The sequence below is a fragment of the Choloepus didactylus genome, chromosome 2 (assembly GCF_015220235.1).
Source record: "Choloepus didactylus isolate mChoDid1 chromosome 2, mChoDid1.pri, whole genome shotgun sequence".
In the NCBI taxonomy this organism is placed as follows: Eukaryota; Metazoa; Chordata; class Mammalia; order Pilosa; family Megalonychidae; genus Choloepus; species Choloepus didactylus.
In genome coordinates, this window is record NC_051308.1 from 223,227,791 (window position 1) to 223,237,369 (window position 9,579).

Below are 9,579 nucleotides of genomic sequence, written 5' to 3' on the forward strand. Positions count from 1 at the left end.
TCACAGCCCACTTCCTGCTAGCATGGGGGCCTACAAGTTATTTAAGTCTCAAGGGGTCAAAGTCTTTTTTAGTTTAGGCTCATGATTTCTTTGCAATACATTTACCCCAAAACCTTTATAGGTGTCTGTTCTTATTGCTTTTAGTTTTATCCCATGACAGTAACCACACTCAAGTTCTTTCTCGAACATAATTCTCAAGCTGATGAACTTGATTCCCTAGGTCTCATCATCTAATGTAGGGTTCATGCCTGAGAGCCTCCCCATCTCCCCAAGTTTTTCAGGAATTCTGGGTTTATTAGTTTTCTATTGCTGTATAACAATTGTTTTAAAAACATTTTTTGTTGTGAAATATACCATATATACATAAAAATGATAACTTTCAAAGTACTATTTAACAAGTAGTTATAGAGCAAATTTCAAAGAATGTTATGGGTTACAGTTCCACCATTTCAGTTATTTCCTTCTAGTTCTAATACCTTAGAGATTATAGATAGATAGATTCAGTATTCATAATCCTTTGTTAAATCCTCTCTCATCTGTTGCTACTCCTCCCTCTTGTTTGATCACTGTCTCAATTATTCAGGGATATCTGGGCAGTGACCACCCTAACTTGTTTATATTGAAAACGGGTGTCAGCATTATGGGAAAGGAGACACATCTGGTTGATGTTCTTGGAGAGGCTGTTACCTCTGGGTTTGAGGACTTATCTGGCATAGGCACACTCTGGAGGATTTAAGTTTCTCTAAAATAAACTTGGTGAGTGAAACCTTTACATCTCCGATACAGATCTGGATATTCTTTAGGATTTTCGGGCCTACTGTTGATTTGGGCTTGGCATACTGTGGCCATTTGGAATATCTAGATGAAGCTTACATAACAGTAACCTCCAGGACAGCATCTCGACTCTATTCTCAGCCACTGAAACCTTATTTTGTTACCTTTCTTTTCCCCCTTTTGGTCAAGAAGGCCTTCTCAATCCCATGATGCCAGGGCCAGGCTCATTCCTGGGAATTGTGTTCCACATCGCTAGGAAGACTCACTCCCCTGGGATTCTTGTCCCACGTAGGGAGGGGAGGATAATTTATTTGGAGAGTTGGGCTTAGAGAGAGAAGGCCCACTTCTGAGCAACAAAAGAGGTTCTCTGGAAGTGACTCTTAGGCACAAGCATAGGTAGGCTTAGCCTCCCCTCTATAGCCTTAAGACTGAGAGCTTGACTTATTAAGTAGGGGGTTCCTAATTTCACATAGCATATATTCTATCCAAGATAAATAGTGTCTCACATTATCTTCACATAGTTATACAATCCTCATCACTCTCAATTTTTAACAGCTATCATAACCCCAAATACCCCAAAGCTCTTATCACCCCTAATTATTTACTCCTAGTATTGATGTGGTACTAGTAAGGTATTCCTATTAAGTATAGTCCATAGTATGCAATAGGTAGTTTTTCTCATATACCACTCTGTTGTTAACTGTAGTCATACTTTAGAAGTAGATCATGAAAGCACTTATTTATATTTGTAGTGCTAATCCGTGGGACACATACCTTTAAACAACCCCTTTTGAACATGTTCGCCTTCAATATGGCACTGATAATTATAATCCCATTAACAAACTATCGTCACCCCTGTCCATTCCCATACCTTTAAGTTCAATATCATTATCAGGTCTGTACATATTAGGTAATCATTCCCCCTTCTCTAGCTTCTGAATATCTCTAGGACCCCCATATCATTATCAGGTCTGTATATATTAGGTAATCATTCCCCCTTCTCTAGCTTCTGTCTACCTCTAGGACCCCCATATGCTACATTTTAAGACATTGATTTTACACTATTCAGGGAGTTCATATTAGTGATAATATAGAATGTCTCTCCTTTTCTGCTTGACTTATTTCACTCAGTACTATGTCCTCAAGTTTCATCTACATTGTCACATGTTTCAGGACCTCATTCCTTCTTATTGCTGCATAGTATTCCATAGTATGTATATACCACATTTTGTTTATCCACTCACCTGTTGAAGGACACCTGAATTGTTTCCATCTTTTGGCAATTGTGAATAATACCACTATGAACATCGGTGTGCAAATGTCTGTTCGTGTCACTGCATTCAGATCTTCTGGGTATGTACCAAGTAGTGGAATTGCTGTGTCGTAGGGTAACTCGATATTTAGTTTTCTGAGGAACCACCAAACTGTCTTCCGCAGCAGCTTTACCATTATACATTCCCACCAGTAATGGGATGTGAACCCGTTTGTAAATAGGATCTTGAAGATGAGGCTAAACTGAATCAGAGTGGGTCTTAATCCAATATGACTGGGATCCTTATAAGCAGGGGAAATTTGGACACAGTCAGGAGTAGAAGAGAGAAGGAGACAGATGGTCATGTGATGGAGGTAGAGATTGAGTTTTGGGTGGCCAGCAAGTCACAACCAGAATGCTACAGACTTCAGAGAACGCATGATCCTGCTGCCACTTTGATTTTGAACTTCTAGCCTCCAAAACCGGGAGAAAATAATTTCCTGTTGTTTAAGCCAATTAGTCTGTGGTACTTGGTTACAGCAGCCCTGACAAACCAAGACAGAATTTTTCATGTCTTCGACGATGACACCAATACCCGTCATTCTCCCATGGATGAGGTTTACTTCTGGTTTACTATTCCCATAGACAGAGGAAGTTCCAGGGGCATCTGCTTGGCCCTTCCCACCATAATGGCCCTAACTCTATGGGTCAGACAGCCAACTGATTCGTCTTAGTTGCTAAGCATGTTTATTCCAATTATAAATTCAGGAACTGGGGAAATAACTCCAGTGTGTGACCAGAGAGGCCACGAAAAGTTTCTACTATCACTGATGGACTATCCTAGTCCCCAGGAATTAGCATAAATTCAGAGCCAGTGTCTGGTAATCCCCTAAAGATCTGGATATTTCCTCTTCCCTCTACAGGGTCATTCTAGTAAATGAACACATCCCAATGGGGAAAGTTCGAGGGAAGATTTACCGTAAGCAGGGTTGCAAGTCCTTTCTTAAGGGGACCTGGCTTCCCCTTCAATCGGAGGGCTCAGGGTCTGCAAACTGGATGAAAGTGACCCCAGTCACTCAGGGGCACCCACTTCAATAAATTTGGCTCAGTCCAGTGCCAGGTGTAACACTCTTAGAAGCCACGTCCACGCATAGTCCCCAGTGTTATGTCAATATATGTTAGCAAAATCTTGAAGTTATTTTGGTGTATAAATTACTTCCTTCTGAATCAGATGCTGTACTTGTCCCCTTGGAGCATGCTGAGATTTGATCCTAATTAGGAGTCTAATGGCAACAAGAAGTGGTTTGGGTGGATCTGGAGGGAAGGGGCAACTGGCCCAAGCAAAGTTATTACAGAGTTTTCAAGCAAGAGATTAATCTTCTCATACACAAGTGGGCAAGCTGTTTCCACTGGCACGGGAGGCCCAGAGTGACAAGGGAGTCTGAGATATTTTGCTTTGTCTGAGTCCAACCAAGAGTCCCCATTACAAGTTTCATGGTCCACTTCTTCCCATCACATGACAGACTTGGTGAGACTGTGAATTCAACTGATGTAATTCTGCAACATGCATAAATTTTGTGTTTTATTCATCACAAATCAGCTGCAAGAAATAAAAGATTATTTTACAGCTATCCTGGAGGCAAGCTCTATGGTTCTCCGACCATAACTTGAGCTGAGAGTTTAAAGACCTGAGCTTGTCATTTTCTCTCTGCAAAGGCTCTGAAGTTCTCAGAAGACTCCAGACCACAGCCTCTGTAGCCACTATCACTGTCATAACAGTCAAGTGCCATAACCATTGGGACCCCCAAGGCACTTGTTTCAGTTGACACTTCATCACAAATAATGACAGGTGGTAATTTGATTAATCACGATGCCACAGCACGCCATGGATTAGTAACATCACATTTCTCATTGACAAGGAACTTGGCACATTCAAGCTCAATGACACAACCACATCCCACTTTTGGGGATCTGTTTCTGGGGATCACTCTTTTTTTTTTATTATTTTGAAATAAATTCAAAGTTATATGAACAGTCGCAAAAACAATACTAGCCCCATACACAGAATTCCATCACACCCTGACCCCCCTCCCCCGATAGCTCAATCCACCAACTTCAACATGCTGTCACATTGCTATTTCTTTCCCTCCCTCCCTCCTTATCATCCATCATCTATTGCTCTGTCTTCTGAACATATGAGAGTTAGCTGCACAGATCCTTGAACATACACTATAATTAACGTATATACTTCCCATGAACAAGAACATTCTTGTATGCAATTCCATTAAGCACAGCTAAGAAGTACAAGAGATTCAACAATGATACAAAGCTTACATTATATATTTCCTTTTCCTTATGTCTCAACTGTGTCCCTTTGGGCCACCTGTCCTCTATCCTCCAATCCCATCCAAGTTTATCCTTAGCATTCAATTGTCATCTAGTTAGACTGTCTTTTTTTTTTTTTTTCAGTTGTGGAAACATATATACAGCCTAAATCTTCCCATTCCACCCCCTCCCTAGCCTTCCATTAGTGGGATTAATCACATTTAGAATGTTGTAATGCTCTTGCCCACCATCCATTACTAGAAATTTCCCTTCACCTCATACAGCAACCCTATACTCATTTCTTAACTCCCCATTGCCCCTTCCCCCATTTCTCTTAACCCAAACTCTACTTTTCATCTCCATGGTTATATTCTCTGATAATTTCTTTGTGTTTACTGTGGGGCTTAAAATTAACCTCTTAAATCCCTATCAATCTTGTTTTTCTTTGATACCACCTTCACTTCAATAGGACACATAAACTATGTTCCTATACTCCTTCATTTCCCCACCTTTATATAGTTGTCTAAAATTACATATTTTACATTGAGTTCAAAACCACTGATTTGTCCTTAGAGTTTGTGTATTTTATATCATGTAGGAAGTAAAGAGTGGAGTTACAGTTCAAAAATTATTGACTTCTATTTGTATTCCATTGTGGTTGGAGAATGTCCTTTGAGTATATTCAATTTTTTTTCTTTAATTTCTTGAGGCTTGTTTTATGTCCCAGCTTATGGTCCCTTCTGGAGAAAGATCTGTGATCACTAGAGAAAAATGAGTGTCCTGGTGATTTGGGATGTAAGGTACTATATATGTCTGTTAAAATTCTCTATATCTCTTTCTCCTTTCTTTGTCTCTCTGTTGGTAGGGCTCCCTTTAGAATCTGAAGTAGGGCAGGTCTTTTATTGGCAAAGTCTCTCAGCATTTGTTTGTCTGTGAAAAATTTAAGCTCTCCCTCAAATTTGAAGTAGAGTTTTGCTGGATAAAGTATTCTTGGTTGGAAATTTTTCTCTCTCAGAATTTTAAATATGTCATGCCACTGCCTTCTCACCTCCATGGTGGCCGCTGAGTAGCCACTACTTAGGCTTATGTTGTTTCCTTTGTATGTGGTGAATTGCTTTTCTCTTGCTGCTTTCAGAACTTGCTCCTTCTCTTCAGTATTTGACAGTCTGATCAGAATATGTCTTGGGGTGGGTTTATTCGGATTTATTCTATTTGGAGTTCACTGGGCATTTATGCTTTGTGTATTTATATTGTGTAGAAGATTGGGGAAGTTTTCCCCCACAATTTCTTTGAATACTCTTTCTAGACCTTTACCCTTCTCTTCCCCTTCTGGGACACCAATGAGTCTTAAATTTGGACGTTTTATTTTATCTATCGTATCCCTGAGATCCATTTCGATTTTTTCAATTTTTTTCTCCATTCTTTCTTTTGTTCTTTCATTTTCTGTTCTGTGGACTTCTAGGACACTGAGACATTGTTCAGCTTCCTCTAGTCTTGTATTGTGAATATCCAGAGTCTTTTTAATTTGGCCAACAGTTTCTTTTATTTCCATAAGATCTTCTATTTTTTTATTTACTCTTGCAATGTCTTCTTTATGCTCTTCTAGGGTCTTCTTTATGTCAGTTATATCCTGGGCCATGGTCTTCTTGATGTCCTTTAAATCCTTTGCCATGTTTTCGTTCCCCGATTGTAGTTCTTTGATTAATTTTGTGAGGTACTGTGTTTCTTCTGATATCTTGATTTGTGTGTTTGGAGTTGAATTCTCCATATCGTCTGGTTTTGTCATACGCTTTAAGATTTTCTGTTGTTTTTGGCCTCTTGGCATTTGTTTTGCTTGATAGGGTTCTTTCAAGTTGTAACAAAAAAAGGATATCGATCTAATTTTTCAGAAACACAGTTTGGTGGTATACACTTTCTCTAACTAACCAGCAGATGGCATCTGTGAGTCACCTATATCCCTCAAGTCAGTTCTCAACCTTGTTCCTGCAGTATGTGGGGAAATGATTCTTGTGGGGTTCAGTTGGAGAACTCAGTTTGGGTGTGTTGCTGGAGGCGTCCGCCCTGAATGTGGGCCGTGTGTACGGGTGGCCAGGGAGGAAGGGCAGTTTTAATGTTCAAATCCCCCAGGTTCCAGGAGATTCAAGGCCACCGCAAGAGTCTAAGCCTTCATTTCAGTTCAGCCCCAGACCCTCTCTCTCACTGATCCACAAACCACTGGACTTGGCGTAGCGTCCCTGGGTTCTCCGAGCAGGTCCCCCCTCCCAGCCTTGATCCTCCAGGAGCTCAGCTGAGGGAATGCTGTGCTACATCACCAGTGCGCGCCGTCCCTCAAGGGAAGCCCTGGGCTGCCGTGCTGTGCCATGGCGTGCTCTCAGCTCATTTCAGAATGCAGAATGTCTGAGGCTGTCTTTACTGCAATGCCTTGCAGGCTGAGAACAGCTGAGGTTTTCTTCACAGAGAGAGAGAGAGGGACAGAAAAACTACCAGGTTCACCCATCAGCCAGAGGTAGCACCTGATCCTGTCGGCTCCCTATCCTGGGACAGATATGTCCCCCGATTCTCCCCAGGTCAGTTGTCACCACAAGCCTCTGTCTGCTTATTGAGGATTCACTGTCTGTATTGAGCAGTTAATATTAAAACCTCACTTGGAGCTGGGCTGAGAGAGTGCACGGTGCGGCTTCCGTGAGGGAGGGGCTCTCGGCTCTAGGCTCTCGGCTCTCAGCGCGGGTCTGCAGTTTTACTTACAGATTTTATGCTGTGATCTCGGGCATTCCTCCCAATTCAGGTTGGTGGATGATGAGTGGACAGTCACGTTTGTCTCCCTGCTGTTATTCCAGGTTATTTACTGGTTTTTTGGTCATTTATGAATTGTTCTGGGGGGGACTAAGTCTTCCACTCCTCTCTATGCCGCCATCTTCCCAGAATCCCTCTGGGGGTCACTCTTAGTACCAATTTCTCTATCAGTGAGAATCCAGCCGATGAGTCAGAAGTTGCATATTGGGACAGAGAGAATTTAAGATGAAGAATGGTTAGAATGGTTGAAATTTTAAACCAGGTAACTGAAATTTAAAAAGGGAACTCTGAAGGGTCATGGGGGTAGGAATAGCAGGAAGCATCTATAAAACAAAGGGAAAAGGTTGGAATTACAGAACTAAGAAACTTAGAGGAGGGGCCTGAGGAGCTGAAACTCTGACCTCTGCCTAGTCTGGTGTCCTGGAGCTTGGAGGAGGGACCCAGACCTCTGAGGAGGGGGTGCTGCCAGCTCATGCTGGTGACTCAGAGTGGGACACAATGAAACTGGTTCTACAATTTTTGGAAAGCTGCAAAATGGATTCAGTTGCTGCTACAGGAAGGTACTGCTGCCGAGGGGTGAAGGAGGGTTCTGGGGGTGGCCCTCAGAGTCCGAGGAAGCAAACAGGAAGGAAAAAGTCCTGACTTCCTCCTCTGGCCTCACTGTCTCCCTCTAGTGGCCCATATTGGCAGAGCAACACATAGAGCCAGTAGACAGAGTACAGATGTGATCCACAGGTTCACAGGTACTTTCATAAAGAGATGAAGTTAGGTGAGTATTATCTGGTTTTCAGCCGAGATGGAAGGGAAACAGGGGTGGAAAAGCCATCTGCCTCTGGACAACAAATAGTACAAGATAAGACTGAAGCTCTTGAGCAACCTGAGTAGAAAGCTGTGATCACCTTGGAGGCAAATACCAGGTTGAGAGTGTGGCCTTCTCCCTCCTAAATTTTTAGTGAGCACTGATTGGCCTTCGTTACCTGTGCTGAGAGGAATTTCAAAACGAGGTGACATCTAAGAAAAATGTTCTCATTCAGGAGAGAGTTCTAAGAAGTTTCTTTCTTCATACATATATATCTTGTGGTGTTCAGCTTTACCACATTTCATCTAAAAAGATGAGCAGCTTTAACATGAATGTTACATTTTATTTTTAGGAATTATGATAAAATATGTTCCCTTTGTAAATAAAAGATAATATTGTAAATCTTTTTATTAAATAAAGATGTATATCTGTATTTTTGAATCATGTTATAGATTATGGATATATTGTTTAATAGATTATATTTTGGAACCACAACAAAAAAAGTGTGGCCTTCCTAACTATTATTTTAGTTGGTTTCAAGATAGTTACAATCAAGAGTGAAGCAAGGGGATGTGCCAGTTTGGATGTATTATGTCCCCCAGAAAAAGCCATGGGGGCAGACATATTAGTGCCAGCTGTGGGTAATACCTTTGATTGGATTATTTCCATGGAGGTGTGGCCCCACCCATTCAGCGTGGATCTTGATTGGTTACTGGAGTACTTTAAGAAGAGCCACACAGGCCCAGCTGCTTGTTGCAACTGAGAGACACATTTTGAAGACGGCTGTTGAAAGCTGACGCTGACATTTTGGAGAATGCCATTTTGAAACGCAACCTGGGAGCACGCAGATGCAGCCACGTGCCTTCCTAGCTAACAGAAGTTTTCTGGACACCACTGGCCGTCCGCTGGTGAAGGTATACACTTGTTGATGCCTTTTCTGGGGCACTTGATGGCCTTAAGACTGTAACTTTGTAATCAAACAAACCCCCTTTATAAAAGCCAACCCATTTCTGGTATTTAGCATTCTGGCAGCATTAGCAAACCAGAACAGGGGGTAACAAACATGTAAGTTCATCAGCTTGAGAATTATGTTCAGGACAGATTTGAGTGTGGTTACTGTCATGTGGATAAAACTAGAAGCAATAAGAACAGACACCTATAAAGATTTTGGGATAAATGTATTACAAAGAAATCATGAGCCTAAACTAAAATAGACTTTGACTCATTAAGACTTAAAGTAACTCTTAGGCCCCCATGCTAGCAGGAAGTGGGCTGTGAAAGCTGAGCATTCTCCAAGGAGGTCATATCCACAAAGCCCATCTTAGCTGCAGACATAAAGGTTAATCAACAAGGAAGAACTTCCCAGGGGACACAGCCAGGTAGCCGTGGAGAACAATGGACAAAGGGGTCCCCCCTAGAACAAAATCAGGGTCTAATGAAATTCCCCCATCCCCAGGGAAGAGGGCTTTTTTTTTTTTTTAACTTGATCTTTTGGTCAAGATTAACTTGATCTTTTGGTCAAGATTTTCTCACTCCCACAATGCTGGATCCAGGCTCATCCCCAGGAGTCATGTCCCATGTTGCAGGGAGATTTACATCCCTGGGAGTCATGTCCCACCTGGGGGGGGGGGGCAAT